This window comes from Thunnus maccoyii, chromosome 14 (genome assembly GCF_910596095.1).
Source record: "Thunnus maccoyii chromosome 14, fThuMac1.1, whole genome shotgun sequence".
NCBI classification, from domain to species: Eukaryota; Metazoa; Chordata; class Actinopteri; order Scombriformes; family Scombridae; genus Thunnus; species Thunnus maccoyii.
In genome coordinates, this window is record NC_056546.1 from 1,808,900 (window position 1) to 1,836,886 (window position 27,987).

Sequence of the window (27,987 nt, forward strand, 5' to 3'; positions counted from 1 at the left end):
TGGTGAAAAATGTCAATCAGTGTTTCCCAAAGTCCAGGATGACGTCTTCAAATGTCTTGTTTTGTCCACAACTCAAAGATATTCAGTTTACTGTCATAGAAACTAAAGAAACCAGAAAATATTCACATTTAAGAAGCTGGAATCAGAGAATTTGGATATTTTCTTCTTAAAAAATGAGTCCAACCATTTGGTCGATCATGAAAATAGTTGCAATTAATTTAATAGTTGGCAACTAATCTACTGATCGACTAATCATTGCAACTCTAAACAATATATTAATATATATATATATGATGTTTAAATATTGAAGCCATTTTGTAATATTGTTCCTTTTCATTTCATATTCAAATTTCATTTTACGCATAAAATTCATTTATTAACCCTTTAAAATACTCAGATATAAATTCTCACATCAGCACTTTTATGACTGAAAAAATGCATGTGATACTGTGTATTGTGATATTTAACGTCTGAGTAACGTGATGTGTTTACAACAAACATGTGGAGATCAGTGTGTGACACTAATTCGTCTGATGCAGTGCAGGAGGTTAATTACAGTGTGTGGTTTCAGTGGCAGGTTTTATCCCCGGAGCCATTTAAACACTCTGACTTATCTTATCTGCCTCAACGAGCTTCAGATCCATTTCAGTCCAGTATGCAAATCCCTCCGAGGTAACTCTGCTTCTGTAAATGTTTGACTGAGTCATTAAGCTGAATGAATGTGGAGGAGGTGAAACCTGACGCAAACATCAACATTTACTCTAATTAAAGACTTTAATTTTTTTTTAAAGATTTAGTTCGACATTTTGTCTTTGGTACATGAATCATAGTAGCTGTATGATGTTTAATATTTCACTCATTCTAGTGCAGTAAAGTAAAAATCTTAAGCCTGAGTTTGAGTTTGAGTTGAGCTAGTTTGAACTACTTTATATACAGTTAGCTAGTTTAGTCCAGTGGTTCCCAACCTCGGGGTCGGGCCCCTCCAAAGGGTCCAAAGTACTCAGATCCTTTACTGCCATAAAAGTGCCAAAACAGCAATATAAAAATACTCCATTACTAGTAAAAGTCCTGCAGGAAAAATCCTACTACAGTAAAGTATTATGAGCTTGATGTAGTTAAAGTATTGCAGTAAAAGTACATAAGTATTATGAGCTTGATGTAGTTAAAGTATTGCAGTAAAAGTACATAAGTATTATGAGCTTGATGTAGTTAAAGTATTGCAGTAAAAGTAGTGGTTTGGTCCCTCTGACTGATATATTATTATATATGACATCATTAGATTATTAATAGTGAAGCATCAGTGTTAGAGCAGCATGTTACTGTTGTAGCTGCTGGAGGTGGAGCTAGTTTGAACTACTTTATATACAGTTAGCTAGTTTAGTCCAGTGGTTCCCAACCTCGGGGTTGGGCCCCTCCAAAGGGTCAGCAGATAAATCTGAGGGGTGGTGAGATGATTAATGGGAGAGGAAAGAAGAAAAAACAAAGTTCTGATACACAAATCTGTTTTCAGTTTTTGGACTTTTTCTCTAATCTTTGATTTTGGCTGAAATATTGGATCATTTGAACATTTATTGAAATGAAAGCATGTGAGAAGTTTAGAGGGAAAAATCACTATTTGGTGGAGCTGTTAACAACTCATAGACATGTGAAATGTGACCCCGACTACACACTGCTTTTTGTAAGACGTCAAAAGCCAAAAAGGTTGGAAACCACTGGTTTCATCTTTAACAATGTGTTGTATTTTAAAAGCTTGTTATATTACCCATTGTGTCAAATCTTCATCTGAAAAGTAACTAAAGCTGTCAAATAAATGTAGTGGAGTAGAAAGTACAATATTTCCCTCTGAAATGTAGAAAGTAGCATCACATGGAAATACTCAAGTAAAGTAAAATACCTTAAAACTGTACTTAAATACAGTAATAAAGTTGAGTAAATGTACTTAGTTACTTTCCACTGTTGGAATTCAAAGTTCATTTTAAAAACTCTCACAGATTTAATCTTTGTGTCTCACACTCTCCATTCCCGCTGACAGATTAATAAAATCCTCTGTAATGAGTGTGTTCAGGTTATCAGTGTGTTTCTGTGTTATCAGCAGCAGAGCAGTTAGCGAGCTGATGGTGCTGACGATCGCCTGCTGTCTGTGTTTACTCTCCAACCTGAACTCCAGATAACAGCAGATCAAATTATCCACTGGTGTACTCTTCTCTAACAGTTAAGAGATATTTTGCTTCAGTTGCATCTGAAATCATGAATGTTTAATTAACTAAACTCAACAGTAACATGGGTAAATCTGAGCATTTCAGTGTCAGTGTTTTCCATCAGTTACTCCAGTATTTTATGATCATTTTCTGCTTGTTTGCTGTCCAAACTGAAACTAAACTATTTTTAAAAAGCTAGTAAATATCTTCTTTCTTCAGGTTTTGTTTATCTGTTGGTTGGCAAACAACAGGCGCCACCATCTGGTAAACATGCGTTCGGACAAACATTCCTTTTCTCTGTCTCCTCCGACTCTCTGTAAAGTCTAATTTAGAGTTTCAATCCAGCCAATCACACAATCCTGATGTAGCCGATCAAGTCTGCTAACCAAAGCTAACAGTCAAAGGGAACGGAAAGGTGGAGAGGTGAGGAGGTGAAGGGAAAACGTGGGGGGGGAGGAGTGGAGATAGTAGCTAAATCAGAACAGTTGTGCTGAAGTGTTTACACAACAAATCCTTCAATTAGCAGCCAGTGACAGCAGGAGAACTGTGCTGATTAGCAGCAAAGTCTGTTCTGATAAAATCAGGAATGAAAATAGTAGCAATTAAAACACAGCAGGTTGCTGTACATACAGTATATACAGATCCTCCGGAGACAGATGCAGGAACAGAGGAGGCCGACTACCCTCTGAACAATCTCTAAAACACAAAGAAAGAGAAAACAGCAAATCCTCACTTTTCAGAAGCTGAAACCAGAGAACATTTGATATTTTCTTAACTTGATGATTTACTTTTAATCTTCAACGAGCAGAAGGCTCATAAAGACCAGGTGGGTTTGCAATTAAAGGCAGATGAAACCAAAACATTAATTAAAATCTTACAAATAAAAATTGAAATACATAAATAATGGCTGTCACTAAATTTACACCAAGAAATATAAAATGCTCATAACAAGCACATCATGGTTATATCAGGTTCAGACTACATGATATCCAGTGGAGTGTATCACAGTGAACGACGACTGATGCCGCATCTGGGACGCCTCATGTGTGTCCGGATTTTTTTTATCTTCTCTCAAGTCGTACGACAACTTCCACAACTACACGATATTTTTGTCTGATAAGATGTCACTGTGTCAGATCAGGTGGTTTTAGAGTCATAACTTCATGCTGGCCGAGAAACATGTTGTACACAATGTCGTCCGGAATGGTGTGTACGATACTGGCTGTCTGGTTGCCGTAGCAACACAAACCTTTCTTCTGTTGCATGAGCAGCACCAACATCATTATTCCTCTTTCACCTCGGCATGTTTACAGTTGTGTGTGGAAGAACACTCTGTGCACCGATTGGTCAACGTCACCGAACACATTGTTAGTTGTACCAGGTGAGACAAGGTCAAAAAATTCGGACACGCTGGTCTTTTTGTCGAGACTTCATGATGCGTCCCAGATGTGGCATCGGTTGTCGTCCACTATGATATACTACGTGGGACAAAACTATCAATTGTCAAGCTTGATGCCCTACATCTGTCAGGTTGGGTTATTATCAGGCTGATATTGTGTCGTCTGAACCTGTCAGACACAGCGCCGCCTAATCTGACACTGGACAGGGAGGGAGAAGGTTTCTGAAGCTATTGTCCGTCTAACAAGCAGTTCCAGAGTATACTGACCCCTTCACACTAGATGATGATTATTATATTATTTATGTTTTACAGCAGCCAAGTGTTTGATACACAAAAGACAGATTTAGATTTTGGATGCAGCACCATTTAACACTTTCTAGATTTACCTTTGAAACCAAAGCAGTGTTCAGTGTACACATCTCTAATGTTAACACAAGAGAGAAAGTGTGTTTGTTATTAGAGTTAGGGTTAGGCAAAGACATCAGTGGTACAAACTAAGCCCAAACCAAGCGGCAACCTCCAGGGCTGTAAAATGAAGCCAAAAACTGCAGTTCCTTGAATGACCACTTGAGGCTCCAAAAGCGAGTCAATCCCCTTAGACCTCCATGTTAAAATGCCCAACTTTACAGCAGAAATAAACATGTTTACAGCCTGGTACAAAAAAAAGGTTTTGGTCTCTGTAGCTAATTTCCTCTTTCATGACAACTGTATGGGGGGTGAATTTTTTTATAACTCACCCATTTAAATTTTATTAAGCCGTAAAGTTATGCATAATGAAGGACATGGCTGCTTTGAGTGACAGGTCTGTCAGCCGCTAGGTGGCTTGTTTCAGCCTCTTTGCCCATTTTTGATTGGCTGGAAGTTAGGCAGCGTCACGCACTGCCAAGATGGCGACAGCCAGAGCGGCTCGCTTTGAGCTTCAAAACCGCTCTTCAGAAACCAACGGGTGACGTCACGGTAACTACGTCCATATTTTTTATACAGTCTATGGTCCAAACACATAATCTGTCAGTTCAGATGGTCTTACAATTATTCAAGGAACTAAAAATCAATTTGTGTTTGGGAACAAAATCTTTTTCTCTTCTGAAGAATCCTCTGGTGGTTTAATTCATACTGGGAGCAAAACCATGAGGTTAAATTTGTAATAAATTTATATAAGTATGGAGGTAGTTTGTCTTGGATGTTTTTTTCGAACTGACATGGCAGATCTGCTTGGTTTAAAACACAGACAAAGAAATGTAATTAGTCAGACGTTCAGACACCTGCAGTCTGTCTGGTATTTAACTGATGACACTGGGTGAAGTTTGGTGTACGTGACATCTGGGATGTCTCACTCACCACACAACAAATTAAAATGAATAAAACTATTATGCTCTTATCAAAATATTTTAAAGTTCTTCTGTGATATTTGTGGGCAAACAAAGGATGAAGTCGGTTCCAGCGGCGGAGACATGAAGGTGATTTAAAGTGTATTTTTGTGTCTCAGTCACAACAAAAGAAAGAATGTGAAGGATTCCTCCGCAGAGGCAGCACATCTCCTCTGGACGCTGCAGATTTGTTCTTACCTGTTTGCCGTTGCAGAAGACGCATACCTGCTCTGTGAGGCGTGTTTTGCAAACAGCGATATTGCAGGATGCTGTCCTACATGCAACACACACACACACACACACACACACACACACACACACACAGAGCTCTGACATACTTTCAACATACTTTCATACAATTATGTTACACACACAAAAAATACAGTACATGTCACCTCACACATGTTCATACATGTACTCACTCATACATGCAAAGCTGGACCAAGTCTTTTTTGGGGCCAAAGTAGAATTTGACTCCTCTCCAACAATCAAGGATGTAATTTATTTTTTCCACCTCACTTTTACATTTAAACTCTTCTCTGACTCCCAAACTGCCAAATCCAGGTGAGAGTTAAGAGGAGTTGATAAAAAAAAATGTTGATACTCTCATCTGAGTCACTTTCAATTACTACTGTGTGCTCTGAGCAATTATCTTTACAAGCAGCAAGTGCTCATTGGACTTTTTTGACCTGGATTTCACCTCTCAGGCTACATACAGGCTGGCTTTTCACAGCCTGAGAGGAAGGTGTGGAGGCACAACTCAAACAAACTACTGTACCCTCTGCTGCATGTTTTTACATTTTACATTTTGTAATTAGGCAGATGCTTTCAAAGTGACTCACAAGCAAACATCAGAGGACAGTGACTCAAAAGAGCTGTGGTGCAAATTCTCAAGTAAATAGCTGCATTTAGTATATAGCGCTTTACAGTGTTTCTGCTGCTCATTGACCCGTTCATGCACAGCTGCAAGCTACCATGCAGGGTTCTGGCACAATTGTCGGGAGCAATTTGGGGTTCAGTATCTTTCCCAAAGAAACACTTCAACATGTGGACAGGAGGAGTCTGAGATCAAACCTCCGACCTTCTGATTAGTGAACAACCCGCTCTACCTCCTGAGCTGCGGCCGCCCCAAGTAGCCGACCGGGTACAAGTGCAATGAAGGAATTTTCACCAGAATGAACACCAGTTCTCCAGAGCGCCTCTGCGTTTTGTGTCCTGCACCGTCACGTCCAAATCATAGTCAACAGTCGTCACGTGTGTCCCATCGCGGGAGTCGAAGTTAACGTCTACCTTCAGCTTTTTATTTTACAACCAGATATTTTCGAACACTTTTAAAATTTAACTGGGATATTTTGCTGATTCAAGCTGTGGAAGAGCTCCAACAGTGACTCACGTAACACTGGGAATCAGGAGCACCTGAAGTAGCTCCTACAATTTCATAACTGTATAGAAATGCAAGAAATTGCATTTACATAGTTTGATAAATCCCAACTCAAGGTACACTAAGGTTGTGTATCGGTGAGCGAAGTGACAGTTATAGTTCCTGTTTGGTGCTGTAAACCAATCTCGCAGTTTTACAAATGATCAACGTGGTAAAAACAGAGTAGAGACGAGTGGAAGTGATCTTACTAATGTCTCAGTAAAATGCAGCAATGATTTGTTGTTGTTTAAGATCAACAGGTTCTGTATTATGGTAGCGTGATTGTAAAAGTCAAATTTTTGTTCATCTTTACACAGTGAGAAAAATGCGTTGCCTGTGGGGGAGAAATCATAAGTTCATTCCTGGGCAGGGCAGCTGCTCGCCCACACAGGGGCTCAATCATGATTTTTTGAAACGGAGACTCGAGTCAACAAAGACTTTAAAAATGACTCACAGATTCAGCAGGTTAAGACGTAAAAAAAAAAGTGCGTTTGGGATTGCGGTGAGGTCATGACCTTTATTTCAGGTTGTCTCGCCCCTCCCATCTTTTCCACAGCGATGCACGCCGTCTGTCATCATGAAGAAAAGATGAAGAGGTGCTGGAATCACCTCTTTATTTAGACTGAGCTTTATATTCATCCGCCCTTCATCTCTCCCCCTCATTATTTTCCAGCAGTCATCCTTTCTTTTTTCAGGCTGTCTGTGTTGTTTTTGGACCGCAGGTTTAATAAAAAAGCTAATGTAATCTGAAAGCTTTTTATCACTGTGAAAACACAGACACCTACACCTGGGATTGTTTCCTAATGAACTATTGTTACAACTTGTTAGCGTGTTACACCCTGCAGGGCTCGGATTCTGGACAACTACTGAAAAAAGCACTTGCAATTAAGTTTGCTCAACAGGCATCCAACATCATCTGTATACGTGAGGTTAGTAATACTTCTGTTTTTGTATTTGTGGAATGAACTTTGGTGAGCTCATAGTGAAAACAAGGTTCAAGGTTCAGCTCGATCGTCATCACTCAATACAGGATTGCTCAATGAAATGAGCTGTAGCTTCCTGTGTGCCACTCACACACACAGAAAATGTATTAATGTATTCATAGATATTATAATAGATAATATTTTATATTAGAACAGAATAAAACAATATAATTGGAAACAAAATAGAGCAAAGTATATAAAAGTAGAATTAGAGGAAGAAATAAAAAATAGCTGAACTTTCAAAAACTTTATGTGAACAAATTCATTGAGCAACAGTAGCTCTGGACTTTTCATGTGGATGCATTAGTGATTTTTATGCATGAATTGATCTAAACATAAAAACATTTTTTGTGATATTTCCCTTGTTTTTAATTCCTGGTGTCCCCACTTGCAAATTAAAAATGCACATAATAACAGTTAGATGGATAATATTTCCTTCCAGAGTTCATTTCCTCAAAGAGTCTACAAATTAACATCTGTGAACATGTGTGTCAACAATTGTGTATTAATTAAAAAGTCTTTATTCTGAATCTCTGCTTGCGTGTGAATTTGATTTTAAAGGCTTGAATGCCGCCACAACCCCTCCGATCCTGAACAATCATCGCCCGCTTTCCCAACGCCACCTCATCACTGACATCATATTATTTGTCAGTGGGATTACAGCAGAACAAAGGTCATGTTAATGCTTCGGGAAACGCCTCCGTCCCTCCAGTGATCACCATTTCTCCTCACAGCCGTGGGTCTCACTCTGGGCTTAAAGGTTCAAGGCGTCTCTGGCTCCGCGGCTTCCGTGTCTTTTGTGGACAACCTTGGGAGGCTTTCTATTCAGCCTGGGATGTATTATAGCCGTCAGCACTCGGACTCTATGTAATTAGTATCGGGGTCAAAGGTCAAGGCAGGATTTAAGCCTGAGACCTACTGGTCAGTCAACAAACCCGGGGACAAAATCCCCCTGGACTCCAGAGACGGAAACCCCGCTGCTGACAGATCTGAGCCCACGCAAACACACACACACACACGCACACACACACACACACACACAGACAGGTCAAATATGAGAACACACACACAAAACAGATTTTAAGCACAAATACACACATTTACTCACAGCTAAGGTAAAGTAAGCACAAACACAAACATGCAGGTTTAACATTGGTTCAAACACACATACAAGACCAATCACATGCTAATTGATGCTACTGCAGTGTTTTTGACATTTTTTAAATTTATTTGTTTGCAAATTTAAAAAAATATATATCATAAAACACACTTTTACCTCCATACACTCAGCTATACACAAACCCTTGTGCAGAATGTGCAAGAAAGACAAGAAAAGATCAACAAAGTTGCAATAAACAAGAACAATTAGAGATGGAAATGCTACTACAAAACAAAGTGGAAGAATAGAATAAGAAAAAAAAATATATATATAACTAACAAATTAATATTTTTCATTCCATTCTACATTCATTGTGTAACAGTCAAAGCTGCACTCTGGAAGTTCTTCATGTTTGTTTAAGATTTTTTTTTTTTAAAGTAAACAGATGATGACTTAGGGAAAAGTTGTACACTCATAACTCTGACGCATTCTATAAATCTTTGAACCGGATTTATGGAAACAATCACTACCTTCCCCCTGTCAGAGTCACACCCTGCTTAAATCATACAAACAGTGCTTAAACTTTCCAGTCATATTTGGAATCCCCCACGAACATGAATTATAAAGACCGTTTACTGCACATTAAAGGATGGGTTCACATTTTTTCAGGTGTGTCTTAAACCAGCAGTCAGGTGACCATATGAACAGTGAAAGAGGTTTTCCTCGCTGTAATCATTCCTCCTGTTCATACTGGATATTAAAAGATCCTTCAAATGTGCTTTCAATGGAAGTGATGGAGGCGCAAAATCCACAGTGTGTCCACACAGTCATTTAAAAGTCTCTGTGGAGCTTATATTCAGCTTCATCAGTCTGAGTTAGTCATATCAAGTGGATATCTGACACATTTACAGTCTTTTTAGCATCAAATTTTCCTCTTTGTGTTTCCTCGGACAGTGTTTCCCTGTTGAGCTGCAGGTGGAAGTATAGTAACAAAAAGAGGGACTTTGGCACTAAAAAGACTGTAACATTGAAAGATATCTACTTGATTTGACTCATCTGGACGCTGAAGCTTCATATTAGCTTCAGATAAACTTTTAACTGTGGATTTTGTCCCCCATCACTTCCATTGTAAGGTCATTATGAAGGGATCTTCTTATGGTCAGTATGAACAGGAGGAATGATTACAGCAAGAAACACAGGTTCAATGTTCATTTTGGCTCCTGACTGTTGTTTTAAAACTCTAGATTGTTAAAGGTGTCATCTGTCCAGCCCTGACAGATACAACAAAGCTAACAGAACAGTGAGGAAGATCAATCAAACACAGTCTACACATTCCTGACAATTATCCAAAATAAGATCAATCATTATTGGGAAACGAAGCCCAAATATTTTTCTCAGGAGTTGGTGGAGACCAAATATTAGTTTTGTAGTTTTGAATACAGGATTACTTCTTTACCACTCACATACAGTCACACACACACACACACTTCCTTTTTTCCATACAGGTGTATTACACATTAGTGAGGGCACAGGAGTTCACACCTGTAGCCGGGAGGCAATTAACAACAGCAACTGACGACATAGCACACACACACACACACACACACACACACACACACACACACACACACACACACACACACACACACACACACAGGATCTGGCCGTCTGTGCCAGTTTCCACACAAACATGAGAGCCTATAATTTAATCATCATAAATGCCCAAGTGCGCAGAAAGTTCAACCTCGAGGCTTCTTCCTGTGGTTCCTGCTGATGTCAGCGCGAACCAGCAGCCACCCAGCGGCGGCAAGTGTAACCCTGCCAGTCTGTCAGCATTTCAGGGGAAAGCTCTCCACACATCCCCTACTTTTACTATAGTAAATGTTATACCACTATAGAGAAGAACATAACAAATAAAGGTCCTCTATTCAAATTTAGCATATTGTGAAGATGCCTTTTTAAAGGAGGTATGATAAATAAAATTCAAATCTGAAATAATACAACTTTTTGGTGCAACATATTCACAGTTTTATATTTTGGTAACATGCACGGTTCACCACTGAGTCCACATGTTGAACTTTACCAACATGCTGCTGCACACAGAAGCTCATTTTACACACAAAAGCTGCACAACAACTCATGTGTCAATCAGACACACTGAGATAAAAACACAACAGGCAGCACATGAGGATCTTTATTACATCACTGTTTTATTGTGTTTATGTAGTTTTAATGGTTGATAGTGTATAAATGTGTATATAGTGTAAATACAGTCAGATGTGTAGCTCTCTATAGAACGTACTACAGTGTATCTACAGGAACGAGTCATAGAAATGCAGCAGGAAAGCTTTCAGTGGGCTTTATTTCTGACAGCGCGTCTTGTTTCTTTGGTTGAATATAGATGTATTTCAGTATGAATACATGTTAGTGTTTGAACAGAAACTGAAGAGTTTGGAAGTGATGATGTAAACATGCCAAATGTTTTGAGGACATTTGAAGGCTGTAGTCACTGAACGCTTTCCGGGTGAAAACGATGCAAATGTGTCACAGTTTGATCCACAATCGTTGCTGTTGAGTCGACTGTGTAGAAAAAACTGTAAGATAAACTGTCGAAACTTGAATGTGACGGAGACAAACTTGAAAGACAAACTTCAAATGACCTCATGTTCACCTGCAGCGGCACCACAGCAACAAAGCTGTTATTAATATATTTGCAGTATTTCAAATGACATGTTTCACCTTATTTTTCTTTTATTAGATATATTTTCTCTTGATTGTGCTTAACATTTCTATCTCCTCATTCCATATTGAACTTTTCGTTTCTCTACTATTCTGTAAACAAAGTCTGCAAAGATATCAAGTCTAATAAATCACTTTTACTGTTGTCGATATAGATATTGTTGAATATTTCAAGTCAAACATCAGGCCATCATCACTCATTTGTGGTTCTAATCATCTGGTTGTGACGGTTTACTCTTCAGTTGATGTTTTCTCCACTTTCCAATAATTCACATGTTGTGCAATGCTGCTTTTGACAGATATTTTTTTATTATCAGTAATCTGCAGCAGTTATCACCCTCCCACCCCTCCCCTGAAGCCAAATGAACTAAAGTTGGCTTTGATGAAACATTCCAGTCATGTCATGACACTCTGCATTTTACTGAGCAACTCTTCAGTCCAACCAGACCAATACATACAAATGTTTTATGTTTATGTGCAGCTGTTTGGAGGTATAGGACACTATGTCACACCATTATTTTGTGTTATTCAGCACTTAAGTATTGATGTTATTTGCTCCTCATTTGTAAATGTTTATCTCCTCAAATTGCTGCATCTCAGGTGATAAACTCCTTTTTTTGCTTCCTACAAAATAGGTTTTATTTACAGTTGACTACTGTGCAAAAGTTGCAGGTACTAAAACAACAGCAGGAACCAGAAGAACATCAATCAATATTAGCTGTGAGCAGCTTTGCCTTTAAAACAGCAGCAGTTCGCCTCAGTTCACCTGCACACAGTGTTTCAGGTACTTGGCAGGTCGGTTGTTCCTGCATCTTTGAGACGTTGCAGTTCTTCTTCAGCTGCTTCTGTGTCTTCATGTTAATCCCAGACTGACTCCATGATGTTGAGATCAGAGACCATCTGTTGCAGGGATTGATAAAAGTGTCATTTGTCCCAATGTGACAGGTGCAACAAAGCTAACAGCAGGATGAGGAAGATGTCAATCAAACGCAGTCTGCACACTCCCACACACTCCTCTAATTATCTAAAATAAGTGAAATCACCTGTGTGGGTACATAATCACAATGGGAGGAGGAGGATGAGCTGAAGCAGCTCTGCATTGCACGAGTGTGTCAGCAGAGTAATAGTGAGAAGTGTCATATTGGTTATGATGAGGGATGTGCAGAGAGCCCAGTATTTGTATTTGTATTTGTATTTGAATACAAGTGGACAGAGGCTTAAAAATCCTTTTTTTGTTTTTATTACACTTTTAATTTTAGAAAATTAAAGTGTTACAATAAGTGTTCATGAAGCTTGTTCATGAAGCTTGTGTCAGTAGTTCAGCTTTATCTCTGGGGAACACTCCCGACTCTGGGAGTGATGTCCAAATTAGGAAATGTGCGTCATGTAGCAGGTGGATGTGACTCCCCTCACTGAGACCTGCTGATAGACGTCACAGCGGAGCAGAGGAGAGACACTGAGATAGTGATGTAACCGACCTGCACTCTGGTATTTGACATGGTTTATCTTTCTTCTTGAAAACAAATAATTTTTGAAATATTTGTATGAAACAAATATTCGTAAAAAACCCACTATTTGTGCTTTGCCGAACAATGTATTTGTATTCGGGCACACCCCTAGTTATGATGCGTCCGTTATAATCTGTCACTAATCAACTGGTCACCAAACAGCAGCATAGACAAGTATTCTTATTGTAGAAACACACTAAAATATTTTACTTTAAGTGTCACCTGCAAACATTTGAATATTTTGCACCACTTTATGTTTCTGTCTTTATGTTACAAAAGCAGCTGCAGGGCAATCGGGGGTTTTGGTGTCCATGGCTGTAGACTGAAGGACCTGGCATGCCGCTAAGTCCTTTTTAATACACGACATAGCTCACTTAATGCTAAGCTGACATAACCTGGCCGACACAGAGAGGGGGCCGAGAGATTCAGAGGAGGGAGAAAAGCTGCTCTGCTGACCTGGAACCACAGCTGTATGTTGAGTTTCACGACTGTCTGATCACAGAGGAAACACAATTACAGTCTCAATTTAAATGTTTCATGTATCAAAAGTAAACTTTGGGAAACAGGGCAGCATTTAGAGGGTAAGACTGTTGATGCATTAACCTGTAAGTTGGTCCAGAAGTTGCTGGATCTGTAAAAACTGTGAAGTGAAGACACTCAAACTTTATATTGTCAATTAATTTACAGTCCTGTAATTAATGAAATTGTATGAACTTATCCCATGTTTTAAAAATCCATCATCAAAGTAACCGCAGCCATCAGGAAAATGGTTAAGTTGAGTAAATAAGTACTATATTTCCTTCTGAAATGCAGTGACGGAAAGTAACTAAGAAGTATATTTATTTAACTACAGTACTTTAGTACAGTTTTGAGGTATTTGTACTTTACTTGAGTATTTCCATGTGATGCTACTTTCTACATTTCAGAGGGAAATATTGTACTTTCTACTCCACTACATTTATTTGACAGCTTTAGTTACTTTTCAGATGAAGATTTGACACAATGGATAATATAACAAGCTTTTAAAATACAACACATTGTTAAAAGATGAAACCAGTGGTTTCCAACCTTTTTGGCTTTTGATGTCTTACAAAAAGCAGTGTGTAGTCGGGGTCACATTTCACATGTCTATGAGTTGTTAACAGCTCCACCAAATAGTGATTTTTCCCTCTAAACTTCTCACATGCTTTCATTTCAATAAATGTTCAAATGATCCAATATTTCAGCAAAAATCAAAGATTAAAGAAAAAGTCCAAAAACTGAAAACAGATTTGTGTATCAGAACTTTGTTTTTTCTTCTTTCCTCTCCCATTAATCATCTCACCACCCCTCAGATTTATCTGCTGACCCTTTGGAGGGGCCCGACCCCTAGGTTGGGAACCACTGGACTAAACTAGCTAACTGTATATAAAGTAGTGTAAACTAGCTCCACCTCCAGCAGCTACAACAGTAACATGCTGCTCTAACACTGATGCTTCACTATTAATAATCTAATGATGTCATATATAATAATATATCAGTCAGAGGGACCAAACCACTACTTTTACTGCAATACTTTAACTACATCAAGCTCATAATACTTATGTACTTTTACTGCAATACTTTAACTACATCAAGCTCATGATACTTATGTACTTTTACTGTAGGAGGATTTTTCCTGCAAGACTTTTACTTGTAATGGAGTATTTTTACATCGCTGTTTTGGTACTTTTACTGCAGTAAAGTATCTGAATACTTCCTCCACCACTGCTGCAATGGAGGGAAAGTAGTACCTCTATCATAATGGAAATATTTATAAAAATAGAACTTAAGTACAATGCTTGAATAAAAAGTACTAAATTACATCCTTCATTCTGTCTCTACAGAGCATTTGCATATTTTTATGGAGCTGAAGTACAAAATCCAGTTTTAAAAAAGGCATTAAAACATATTAGTTTCAGTTGAAATGTTGGTCATACAGGAGGAGTTAAGGATGCAGTTATACTTTTAAGAAGCATCTCTTGTGTGTCTTTCATCCAACAAAATGAATCACAGATGTTGGTCAAAAATCAAGTGTTGATTTTGACCTTAAACCATGTTTAAACACAAGAAAACTGTGGCATTAAAACTACAACTCTCATGTGTCCCAACTCTATGGCTCTGAGCAGATTTATATATTAAACACCACAACCTGTTGATTCTTGCGGCCGTACTACAGAGATGAGTGTGGAGGGAGCGGAGAGGCGCTGCGGCTCGCGGCTTCATTAAGTGAACTCATGAAGTGTGTGAGAGGTCAAAGCCCACGCAGCGCTGCCTAATAAGAACACCACCTCCACCACCATCACGGCCCCCTTCAGGCCCCTCCGCCCCCGTCAGACACTGGGCCTGTCAGTTAGCATCTCAGACCTCCTTACTGGTCCTCTGTTCCGCACCAGTAAGCCTGCCTGGTAACCACTAACCACTGGGTGCTGTATGTGTGTGTGTGTGTGTGTGTGTGTGTGTGTGTGTGTTTTCTCCACATTCCTAAAGTGTTTTACTATGGTGACAATTTTTATGGGAGTAAATCAGAGATGAGCCAGCATCAAATTTTCCTGCTATGATTATCGTAGGTAACAGTATTATCACCATAATCATCAGCGTTTCTTTAAATCCTGCTATTAGTGCTAAAATATAGTTAAAGGACTTCACACCATGATCACCTGGGATTTAATTCACTGAGCAGTGGTCTGTATGTTGCAGCTTTGTTGGACTTTACATAAGAAATAATATAAAAAAACAGTTTAAACTGTTGGTTGTTCAAAGTTTAAGACAGGAAATGACTTTAACTGCAGCTCAGATTCTACACAAACATTCATACTATAAATTCATGATGTTTTCCTGATGAAATGATCAGTTTATTTCTGAGTGTAAGAACTTTGTAGTTAGTGTTATCTGGATAATGGTAAATGGACTTGTGTAGCACCTTTCTAGTCTTCTGACGACTCAAAACACTTTTACACTGCGAGCTACATTCACCCGTTCACACACGCATTCATACAATGATACAGGAGCTACCATGCATGGTCCCAACCTGTCCATCGGAGGGAACTAACCATTCACACACATTCACACACTGATGGCAGCCATCAGGAGCACTTTGGGGTTCAGTATCTTGCCCAAGGATACTTCCACATGCAGACTGGAGGAGTCGGGAATCCAACCGCCAATCTTCCGATTAGTGGGCGACCTGCTCTACCTTGTGTTTGCTGGGTGTTGGGCAGCAGATAAGTTTTAAATGCACATAAAACATAATAACATTCAGGCTCTTACAGGCCTTCCTTCTCTTCATCGCTACTAACAAACACCAGCAGACCTGAAGACCTGTGAGGAAGAACATGATCCGTGCGATGTTGACGCAGGGAGTTTACATTACAGCTAAACACCTGTAAGTCAGCCACACTTCAGCAGGTTGATGGTTAATATTAATATAAAGTCTTGTCCAGAATAGTCAGAGCTGGACAGACAGGAACTTGGTTCTCTGGTTATTCTGCCTCTGTGAGACCTGCAGAAGCTTCGTCCTAAATAAAATCAAACAGGAGAGCTGCTCTGTGCTCACAATGATAATCATGGTTATGACAGTGATGGAAACAGTTGGTGGTATTGATACTGTCAGCAAGTTTCACAGCAGTATGTAGTAAGAACAGTGTACAGGTAGGTTTCATGTTAAGATCAAACATCTTTCTATAAATGGAAATATTGTATAGTGATTGTTTATTTACATAATGCACTTCTATGAACTTTACTTCCTCTTTTCGTTGTGATCTTCCATCAGTGGAAGTTTGTGTCGCTGGTGTTTGTTCAGGGACGGTTCTGGGAGTTCTGGTCCTTAGATTCAGACCCACAACATATCTGAACATATCTGAACATATCTGTTTTTGTCGCATGAGAACAGCAAAAAAAAATTAGAGATTTTTATTTACCTAAATGTTATATGTATCTGATACATTTGAAATAACAACTGAAGAATATTAAATTTGACAAACCTAATTTCCAAGAGCGACGTCTTCCAAATATTGAAGGTCCTGGTTCAAAACATGACGACAACAAGCAAACAAACAAACAAAAACTAAATAAATAATGATAATACAAAAATCACTGCTTATAATAATACTAATAACAATAATTATTATAATAATGTCAGATAGTTATTGCTGTTAGGAAGGATCCACTTTAATCCACATTATGTAACATCGTCACTGTTTATATTCTTCATCACTCTCACACTTTAATAAATATTAACAGGGGAGCTAAATCCATTTTTAACATTTTTAAAAGCCTTGTGAATCACTTCATTAACATTTTCCAATAATTAATTCACACATTCAGTATTTAGTAGTTTTGAAAACTTGTCAGTTTCGATCAACGTGCTTCAATAAAGTGATTCATTCTGTCCGTTTCGTTGTTTTGACGAAAGTCTGACAGCAGAGACGTTGATCAGTGTTTGTCTTGTTAAAACATCAACACTTAAAAAAGTGCCGGCTGTTTCTGGGCTGTCTGTGTGTGTGTTTGTGTGTGTGTGTGTGTGTGTGTGTGTGTGTGTGTGTGTGTGTGTGTGTTTGGGATCAGTGAGTCCATCCCTGAGACAGGAGGCAGCAGCTCTGTGATCTGGTTTGTCTACTGACCACACACACACATAAACCTAACTAACCTGACCACATGCCTAACCACACACACACACACACACACACACACACACTCTCCCGGCTGTCCCTGCTCTGTCAGTAGCTGGCAGCCCCTCTCTCTTTCTGACTGAGCTGATGAAAGCAGCGAGGCTCTTGGCGTGACTGCAGCAGTGACAGCGAGACAAGAAGCCGTCATTAAGTGCTGCAGCTTGTTTCCACAACAACAACATATCAGTGATTATTATAAGGTATCACTTCCTGGTTTGGCGACCGTCCCCATGGCGACCGACAACTCAAGCTATTAAGTAGGAGAAGCCGGTCGGGTGCCAATCAACTCGGAGGTGTGTTGAGACGACAAGTTAACAACAACAAATATGGCTGCAGGAAGTTGTGTCGACCTCATCTGTTGCTTAGAGTTAAACCTGCTGTTACACAGTCCATCACCCCTCCTCATCCTCATCTACTTTTACTTTTTTACTTGCCTTAACTGAAATCTATTGATCGACTCCAGACTCTACAGGACTAAGAGCCGGCTGACAGTATGTTTTGATTACTTTTAAGCCTGCATTAACTGATGTTTCGTATACTAGTTTTCAACAGAGATAAGTAGCCAGCTTTAAGATATGTTGAACTTGTTAGCAAACAGTTGCTTATTTCCACATCCAGCAGTTACGGAGCAACATTATCATTCATGTGGAGTCGTGTTTCTGTCCACCTGGTGAATGTGAGTCCAATATTCACTCTCTTTTAGCTCTGTTTTTGTTCTCCTCCAACTCCTGAGGGAAATATCTGGCTCTTTAGCTGCTAAATGCTCCACTATGTTCACCAGTTAGTCTACAGCTAACTGTGTCTGTTTGGTGCTGAGCAGGTAGTGTACAGTGACTTTTTAGAGATTTATCTCTGAGAACGACGCTATGAGACGCTGAGAGTGAACCAGAACAGTAAATTTGCAGCCGGACAGATAAACAATGAGCTGAAACTCACTATAAAGCTCCGTAAAGCCGAGAGGAGCTGCAGAGTCACTGATAATTCTCTGTAGGTTCATCACTACGAGCCACGACCAACACATCACACACTGACACATCAGACATTGTTAGTATAAAAAATATTGAGTCATGGCGTCTCTTTGCTATATTTCTGACAGCTTAGCACCATACCAGTCACTTACTTACTTACTTTCATCTGAAAGCTTTTATTTTCTTTAAACTGTCTTATTTCTGTCTTCAAACATATAGAAAATCAACAGAATGATTGTTTAACTGCCAGTTGTGTAAATAAGTGACTGTTTGCCAACAAGTTGACTTTATGGTTTTCCTCACGACTTGTTTCTGCTGCCCCCAAGTGACCAAAAAAATCACTCGATTTTGGGTAATGATTTCACATGGCAGCCAAAAAGCAGAAAATACGACTGTAATATGTTTGACAGTTTGTGTTTCTATTGTTTTGTAAATGATGCAGTTTGATGCGACTCGTCTATCTTCTAGTCTCCTGGTCAAATATTATATCAGATATTGGAAAGAAAATCAGAGAAGCTAAAGCTAAATATTCTATATATGGTTGTGCACAGATTCTGTTTCACCCCTAGTAAATTAAAAAGGATCTTTCAGAAAATGATATATGTTGGAAATGTAATGAAAATAAAGAACTGTACTGTTGTCTCTCCACTGTAGGAAGAAATCTTAAAGCTTTTCTGTTCCTAGAACCCAAAGTCTGTCTCCTAAATGATGAAACAGAATTTAAAGCAAATAATTAAACTTTCATTGTATGGATGAATTTGTTAACTAAATCAATGTATGAAATGATCAGAAGATTAGAAACATGACAGATAGAAAATCCTTGTTTTTCTTATAGGTTCTTAATTATAATGGTGATTTTTTTTTCTTTTTCATGAGTATTTTGTCTTTTTTTGTCTTTTTTCTAAAACTGTATTGTGTTCTTGTATTTATTTATGTTGATATATGTTTAAAATGTAAATAAACTGAGGAATAAAATCTCCTCATCTTACAGTAACACGTGCAGACGTTTCCTCTGCCTCCATCTCCTCTCTCCCCTCTGTTGCCCTCTGTTCTCATCAGCAGCTCTGTTAACAGGAGCCTCATCTCTCCTCCCTCCTCCGTCTCTCTCCCTCCATTCTTCGGAGGGGCACAACGTGCACTAATCTGCCACCTGGCGCTGGTTCGTCCCCCCGTTCACCCTTCTCGTTTCGTGCACAAGAAGAATACCGGCTCCTCTTCTCTCTGTTTTTCTTTCTCATTCTGTTTCTGCTGCCTCGGGGTGAGCGGCAGGTCAGCCCTATTAGCCTTTTCACCGTTAGTGGCCTGCCAAACAAGACAAGCTTTTATTTCACCCGCAGAAAGACACACACACACACAGACACACAAACCGGGCAGGCACGAACGCTTGTACAAAAACAAGCTCTGTAGCTCACTTTGTTCTGTTTTCATTCGTCTTTTTTCATTCATTTTTATCTTCTCTCAGCTTTGTTTGCTTCCTCCCTTCTTCTCTTCCATCCTTACCTCCTAACAATATATGATTTGCTGGAGGAAAGTAGCCTAATGGATTTAAAACAGTGGTTCCCAAACTTCAGTAGACCACAAGCCCCCTAAACCCCAAAACAACCTGCATGACCTGCAACAGGTGCTGCGCTGATTTACAGATCATTTTACTTAAATTAAACAGTGAAAACAATTAAAATTCTTTCATTTTCTTCAGTTAAAATGAGCTTATATTAAAGACAAACAAACAAACAGGCTGCAGGTATTTTAATGGGACATGTGAGCTGCTGTTGATGTGGAGAGAGAACAACCTGCAGGTCCGACTCCTCTGACAGGACGTCTCTTGTCTTGTTTTCATGTTTACCAGTGATGAGAGGTTGCTGGAAACGTGTAATTCCATAGTGAATTTGCACAGACAGTAACTGATATCCGTCCCACACAAGCAGCTAAAACCTGCCTGTTAAGCCGAGTCGTAGCTTTGTCATTCGGCTCAGATACAGTCGTCTCTGTGTTGAGAGCTGAGACGTTTCTTTGAGCTGTTGAGATGTTTTTTTGGACTGTTGAGCTCCTGCAAAACTCCTGAGCTGGAAACCGAGTTTTAAATATGTTGATTTTGATATTTATTATCTCCGCCAGGTGTAAGCCTGGAAGGAGATCATGTGTTTGGTCATGCGTGTGTGTATCGGTCTGCTGCTAATGTAGAATACTACTGAATCCATCAGCCTAATATCTTTTGTGCACATTTACGACTGTTTGCTCAAGGACCTTGTGGTTGCGGTGATTCACCATTTTTGGCCTTAGTCATGGCTCAGAAGCTGACATCCATAGAAAAGTTTGGTCTCATCTTGAACCGGAGCATCTGCAGATGAATTCCATACCTGATATGTTATGATCCACTAAAGTTAGACACAATATGAGATGATGTTTTGATATGTTTGAACACATAACATAAAACATAGTTAATGTAAATGTTGCCGATTCTTTTAACGTGGTGAAACATTATTTAAAATGCACAATAAATGAACAATATGATTGATCTCACAACACGTTAATCTGACTACACACAATGACAAACAGATGAGTCAGTGTTCATGATGTCTGTGTTGTAATATGTCTAAACTGAAATCAGTCCTGTTATATCCTCTGTGAAGAATCTGTGCGTATAAATTCAGTCCAGAGAGCTTACATAACCCAACAACCTCGGACCACGTGAGGTCAGGACAAAATGAGGTGTATTATGGGATGTTTCAACTGAACGAGGACAAGGGGAGGTCAACTGGACAGGAATCTCATCAGTGCAGATCCCATTCAGGGCGCTCAGGCGGTGGCCTGGAGGTTACAGGAGAGGGAGTGTTGCTAGTACAAATCCCCCCGTTGGACAGAAGAATGCATTTCTGCTGATCTGTAAGATGCCCTCCAGCAAAAATGCTCAAAGGACAAATCCAGCATTCTGGTCCAGTTTACTGATGTTTTATTGTTGTTCTCACCCTAAACTCTTTGAATCCTGGGATGTTTTTTCTTGTTATTAATTTCCTTCATTTATAGGCTTATGGCACAGACACTATTTGTATAACCATGTGCTGTTATTTTCAGGACAGGTTAGACTATTCAGAAATTACATGTTGTGTGTACGTTTTATATATGCTCTAGGAGTGTTTTTAATGGAAAAAAGAAAGAAAACTTCCTTTTTTGTTTGTTTGTTTTCCATGATGGTGAATCTGCTCCAGAGTTAACCCCAGTTTGTGCCCCTTCATGTACAATCGGGTCACTGAGGTCACCATCGGTTTCTCTAAAAGAAAACTAATCTGTGATGTTTGAAAAACCCAGAAGTTCATTTAAAAACACTTACTGCTGTTTTGAAGATATTTCCAGAATCCCCAAGAACCCTAACCCTAACCCAATCATAAGAAAGGTTTTTAATCTGTTTCCTCTCTCTTTCTGTATCAAAACATGATGGCAGCCTGTCAGCTACCTGGATAGGAAACAAATTTGGGAAATGATGTAAAATCTTTTTTTATCGTGCACCAAACAAAATATTTTTTCATCCAGATGGTTAGAAGAGACTTTGGGGATGCTGGAAATACTGTCAGAACAGCAGTAAGTGTTTCTAATGACCTTTTGGGTTTTTCAAACATTGATGGTTAATTACCTTGTAGGGAAACCGATGGTTACCTCTGTGACCCGAATGTATGAGGCACAAACTGGGGCTACTTCAGAGTTACATCCTGCATTTGCTTCTCAACACTTGTGGTTCACACAAATGCATGTAGCTGTAAAAACCTTTACTCAAGAAAAAGCTTGATGATTATGAGAAAGATCTCAAGTTATAAGGAGCATCTTTTTTCTAAGGGTTTGGCTGATTATTTACAGTGTGTGTTTGATGTTTATGTGTTCTGGTTTGACAGAGTTGTGATTTTGACATTAAGGGGTACAAATGTTGACACAAACTGCATAAAAGCTGCAAAATTATAAATAAGAATCACAAATTCGTTACAAGTATTAAAACATATTACCAGAATGTAATAAAAACAACAGAAAAGACAAATACAAGCATCACAAACAACCACATATCACTTGCAATGTAAGTGATGGAGGACAAAATCCACAGTCCTCCTTCTGGGCAAAAATATATTTAAAAGTTTATCTGAAGCTAATATGAAGCTTCAGTCGTCCAAATGAGTCAAATCACCTGCCCTGTGTTAGCCTCATCAGCCCTGCCCTGCTCCCTGTGTTTCCCCAGCCAATCGGCTCCCTGTCTATTCACCCCCCTTCTCCTGAGCTCTCCACCCATCTCCCCACCTGCACCTCATCTCCTCGTTGGTTCAGTCACTTTATAAATCCTGGTTTTCTGTTCAGTCTTTGTTGGATCATTTGTTCTGTTCTGTTCTGTTCGGTGTGTTCTGTTTTGCCCTGTTCTGTCCTTCACCATTTCAACATTAAAGAAGATTTTTGTCAACCCTGCAATCTCCGCGTGTCGGTCTTTGCATTTGAGTCCATTTCTGCTACTCCCACATGACAGATATATTCCGATGTGGCACTAGAGAAAATCAATAGGATGGGCATTTGATTTTTGTGAGGGGGTACGCTGCATTGTATATTTCTTTATTCTGTTATAAAACAAGTTGAACACGGTTTTGGACGGAGCGGACACCCGGTCCTCCTGCCGGTTAATAATGAACAAATTTGGTCTTTGAGAATGGAAATGGTGTCCGTGTTTATTTGCATATAGAGCAGGGAAGTGAGATCCGATCACAAGTGGTCACTCAGGACGCATGTGGAGACGCATGTTAATACCAGGTGTAATCAGGGCCATTCATGCATGTTACTAACTTCTTCCTCGGAGTTTTTGTGCTTACTCATCTTGTAGGTTTCTATGGATCTTGACTTGACTCCCACCTGAGCACATCCAACAAAAATATTTGTTCTTAGAAACACCTTGTGAAAGGGAACAGCACTGTAAGCAAAACCTTCAATAGACACAGATGTCCCCAAGGTAGCCATTGTGTGCAGATCGATAGTACCAGCTACCATAACAGATTGACCTGATGTTGTGTCTCTGAGAACTGTAACGAGAGTCTCAGCTACCCCTTCCTCAACTACAACCATCCCATCAGACAAGAAACCATCAAACATTTCCAGGTCTGCTTTACCAACAGTTTCCACATGTTCTTAAACTGGATTCAAACCAATGAGATTACAAGCAACAGAACGACCAGCTTCTGCTCTTGAGGTCTCTCTTTTTCTGTAGAGCTGGACAACAAGGTTTAATGTTACCAGGTCTACAATGATAGTGACAGATGATGCCTCCTGGGAAAAGAGAAGGCTTGTGTTGTCGCCCACCATTCTGGGAGTTCTCAGGTGGACGCCAACCACCACTATTCTTATCACTGTGGCGTTTCTCAAAATCCCTTAAGTCCTTTTAACCTGATCAGTGGATTTGTCACGCCATGAATCTTTATGAATGAGGACATAGTTATCAGCTGCCTCAGCAGCCTTAAAGTATGTCTGCATGACCTTTGGCAGGCTCTGCTTGAACTGCTCCAACACGATCAACTCACACAGCTCCTTAAAATCATACACCTCACTAGCTCTTAGCCACTTATCAAAAGCTGCTTCTTGTTGTTGTGCAAAGTTCAAATAAGTCTGTCCCAGTTGTTCTCTCTCTGTCCTGGACCGCTGTCTATATGACTTCCTGGGCCTTCCCTGTTAGAGAACCCTGTATGAGGGTCACCCACTCCTCTTTAGGCCAGTCTCACTGCACAGCGAACATCCCAAAGAATAACTCAACCTTCTCAGGATCAAACCATGGCACCAAAGAAAAACATTTATTTACATCAAAGGTTTCTCACTGTTCCTGACGTCTGCAATCTAAAGCAAGCTTAGCTTTCTCAAAATCAAGTTTCATTTTCTCACACTCCCTCTCTTTCTCTTCAGGGTTACAGCTAACCAATATACTCTGCATGAGTTCTGGCTTCTTAGCATCCTCAGGGGCACCTAACTCCAAATACTCCATCAGTATCCATAGTTCAGATTTATTCAGTTTAGCTAAGCGTAGCATCGGTTTAAAAAAAACTCCTCTGGCTCAAACTGTGCCATTTCCAATTCTACCAGTGCTTGGAACACAAAAAGGGGATAATACAAGGTACAAACAGGCTCGAGGTGAACAAAGTTATCATATAGAAACAACAATGCAGATTAACTGGAATACACAAAACACAAACTGATTCTCATCTGAACCACGATGTTCCACAACATTCCAACCACCATACGTTAGCACCTGCAAGCTAATTATCAAAACCCAATCACACAAAGCCAAATACGATAATATAACCAGCCAGGCGCACAATAACCCAAGCATAGAGTAGGTTGCGCTTGACCCAATAAAGTGTCATGGCCAAAACACAAGCCACTAAAGGACACCGCACTACTGCAAAACTCTGGCACAAAACCAAAACCTTAGTACAACTATGCACTGCCTGAGCGAATCACACACAAGCATAATGTTAGCTTACTCACTGCTAGCTACCGTAACAGTCTCCTGCAAGCTTAGCATAGCTTAGTGTAGCTGAGCTAACAACCAACAAAAGTCACTACATGCAATTAGAACCAGAGCACATATACACCATGCGATACAAAAACTACAACACCGTCCATATGAAATGTAGCATTTCATATGGACGAGCACCACAATTATTACGCTGCTATGCTAACCCAGGCTCGTAAAAATTACAAATATCTTAGGCTAGCAAGCTGGTAACCTAGTACCTCTTCCTGGGTGTTGCATTAGACGTGAAAAATGTGACCTAGACTTCCCTGGATGAATGTAACCTTTCCTATCTGGGGTGTGTGTATGTGTGTGTGTGTGTGTGTGGTTTACTCACAGGCCACCGTTTCTGCTTCCCACAACCAGCTCACTCAGACCAGGCGAATTGTTTGGACATGTCTCAGGAGCTCTTGCGTCGGTCTTGTCAGCCAGCCCACTGTTCAATGTGGACGTTCAGTTTAAAAGGTGTTTACAGTTTGTGGTGGTGTGTGAGACAAACTCTGTTTTTTGTCTCCAGAATGTCTTGCCTTTGGCGTCTTCCTCGTGTTGTGCCAACTCAAACCCAAATAGATCTCGACACAGGTGCAACTCTGTCAGAATGAGTCAGAGTCACCTTCCCCAAGTGTGCCTCCATCAGCCTGCCTAAACCACACCTACTTCTAAAAGACATTCACTAAAACAAACCGCTAAAGCTTTACCATAACACAAGTTTTATATCCCGTTTCACAACTATTATCATTCCATTTTGTTAATAGATTTTAAATTTGAATATTATTTTGTTTATTTCACTGTTCATTATTACCTTACTTTTGTTCTATTTTTATTCTTTATTCTTCTATGTTGCCTTTGTGGGAGCAAACACCAAGATGCATTCTTTGTATATTTGCATACTTAGCTAATAAAGCTGATCACAGGATGAAGATTATCTCATTATTACAAAGATTAATAATCCATCTATTGGTTGCAGAGCTGCTGTGGAATACTTAAATCTCATCCAAACAATTTTTAAATTGAGACTGACTTATTTTCCCTCTCCTGTAATTGAACCTTTTTTCCTTATTTACAGCTTTGTGTAAATAAGCAATATTTCTTGTTGTGTGTTTTTTGTTTTATGTAATTTATTTATTCTCTCTTTCTTTGATTCTAGACTCAAAACAAACTTACTTGTGTGAGTTTGTATCATCAGTGCTGCTGAACATTTTGCTTGTGCTGCCCGGTTGCAGATGGTTTTTGGCTGGTACCACCAGCTCTCTGCTCTCCCTGGGTGTGCCAGCTAGGAGTGGATGTGAACTCTGGGGAGACGCCGGGACTGATTAGGCCATGTCCTGCTGCTGTCATTAGGACACAGTGGAGACACTCAGCTTAATGGGCAAGACACATCGCAGCTAATTGCCTCAATTTGGATGAAGCCCTGTGACAGCTCGCTGGTGAGGAAGGGCACACACAAGGTCAATTGTCCTGCGCCTGAATGCTAAACTCATTTCTGATGTGTTATGATTGACCGAGTAGACACTAATGAACAAGGAAGGGTCATTATTTCAGGGTTCAGGGAGTACAGAAACCGCGGCCGAGCACAAGGAGCCCGTTTTCCGCCTCGGTGCACCAGGCTCGGCGAGAGAAATCATATCATTTCAACTTTCGTCATTCCAACGTCAGCCCTTGTCATTTGGAAAATGACCTGCCCAGGGCTTTCTCTCTCTGTGAAACACTCATAAAACAAACAACGTAATCAAAAGTACCAGATGAACAGTGGACCAGGACTGCCAGCTCCTGCATGTTGTGACGACGTAAGGACGATTTCAAAGATGGAACTGTGTGCATCATCACAAAGTACGTTTTCATTATCAGTATAAAGTAGTACAATCTGTAGTACAAGACGTACCGCAGCAGCATGCCAGCTCCAACAGATGGCAGGTTGTGACGATAAAAAGATGTAAACGTGTGCGTTAACTTTTTTTTCCATCAAAATAAAGAGACGGAGAGAGAATTGCTGTCTTAGCCCATGCAGTTAACATTTTAAATGGTCCCAAAATTAGATCACAACTAAGTTCAAAACTAATGTAGTTGATGAAGGATATGGAGAGGAAGAGTTGGTGATGAGGAGGAGGAGGTGGCATCAAAGAGAGTAAGAAATATGATGTTGAGTAGGAAATAGAGAAGTAAGAGAAGAATTGGTGAAGGAGATGGAGACGTTAGTTGAGAAAAAGAAGGGGGAAGCACATGAAGGAGCAGCAGTAGTGTGAGCTGGTGGACGAGGACAAGAAGAGGAAGAAAAGTTAGATTACAAGGATCTTTTAGAGGTACAATCTAACAGAGGAGGAGGACTAACAGGGTCACATAGAAAATGAAAAACAAAATCCACAGTCCTCCTTCTGTGCAAAAATGTATTTCAAAGTTTATCTGAAGCTAATATGAAGCTTCAGCGTCCAAATGAGTCAAATCAAGTAGACATCTTTCAACGTTACAGTCTTTTTAGTGCCAAAGTCCCTCTTTTTGTTACTATACTTCCACCGCAGCTTAACAGGGAAACACTGTCTGAGGAAACACAAAGAGGGAATTTGATGCTAAAAAAAGACTGTAAATGTGTCAGATATCCACTTGATATGACTAACTCAGACTGCTGAAGCTGAATAGAAGCTTCACATCAACTTTAAATGCATATTTGCACTAAATGACTGTGTGGACACACTGCAGATTTTGGCCTCCTTTTGAACAGGAGGAATGATTACAGCGAGGAAAACTGTTCATATGGATAGCTGACTGTTGTTTTAAGACACACTGGAAAAATTGTGAACCTGTCCTTTAACGTCTGGTTAGGTTTAGGGAAAGATCATGGTTTATGTTCAAATAAGTACTTTGTTAAGGTTGGAGAAACATTGTGGTTCCTTTAGGACCTTCGTCATCGTGGTTACAATAATTACCACGTGGTTAAGGTTAGGGGACGATGGTAGTCGCAACTGGAAACAGGAAACAAACGGCAACCTCTTGTGTAAATGTTTAGTCATTCTATAATAATTCCTCCTTTGCTCCAGACATCATTACTACAGTTTCTAAAGGGCATAAACATCACTTGAATGTAAACATTTGTATATTTT

The 27,987-nt window shown here is 39.7% G+C and overlaps 1 long non-coding RNA gene across 1 annotated transcript; it reads right to left on the reverse strand.

The window, feature by feature from the left end:
- Nucleotides 1-16,425: 16,425 nt before the first annotated feature.
- Nucleotides 16,426-25,506, reverse strand: LOC121911248. The gene is made up of 3 exons (XR_006099795.1): nucleotides 25,230-25,506; nucleotides 16,715-16,753; nucleotides 16,426-16,590 (listed from the first exon to the last, which is right to left on the reverse strand). It is a non-coding gene; the product is annotated as an uncharacterized LOC121911248 (long non-coding RNA).
- Nucleotides 25,507-27,987: the final 2,481 nt, after the last annotated feature.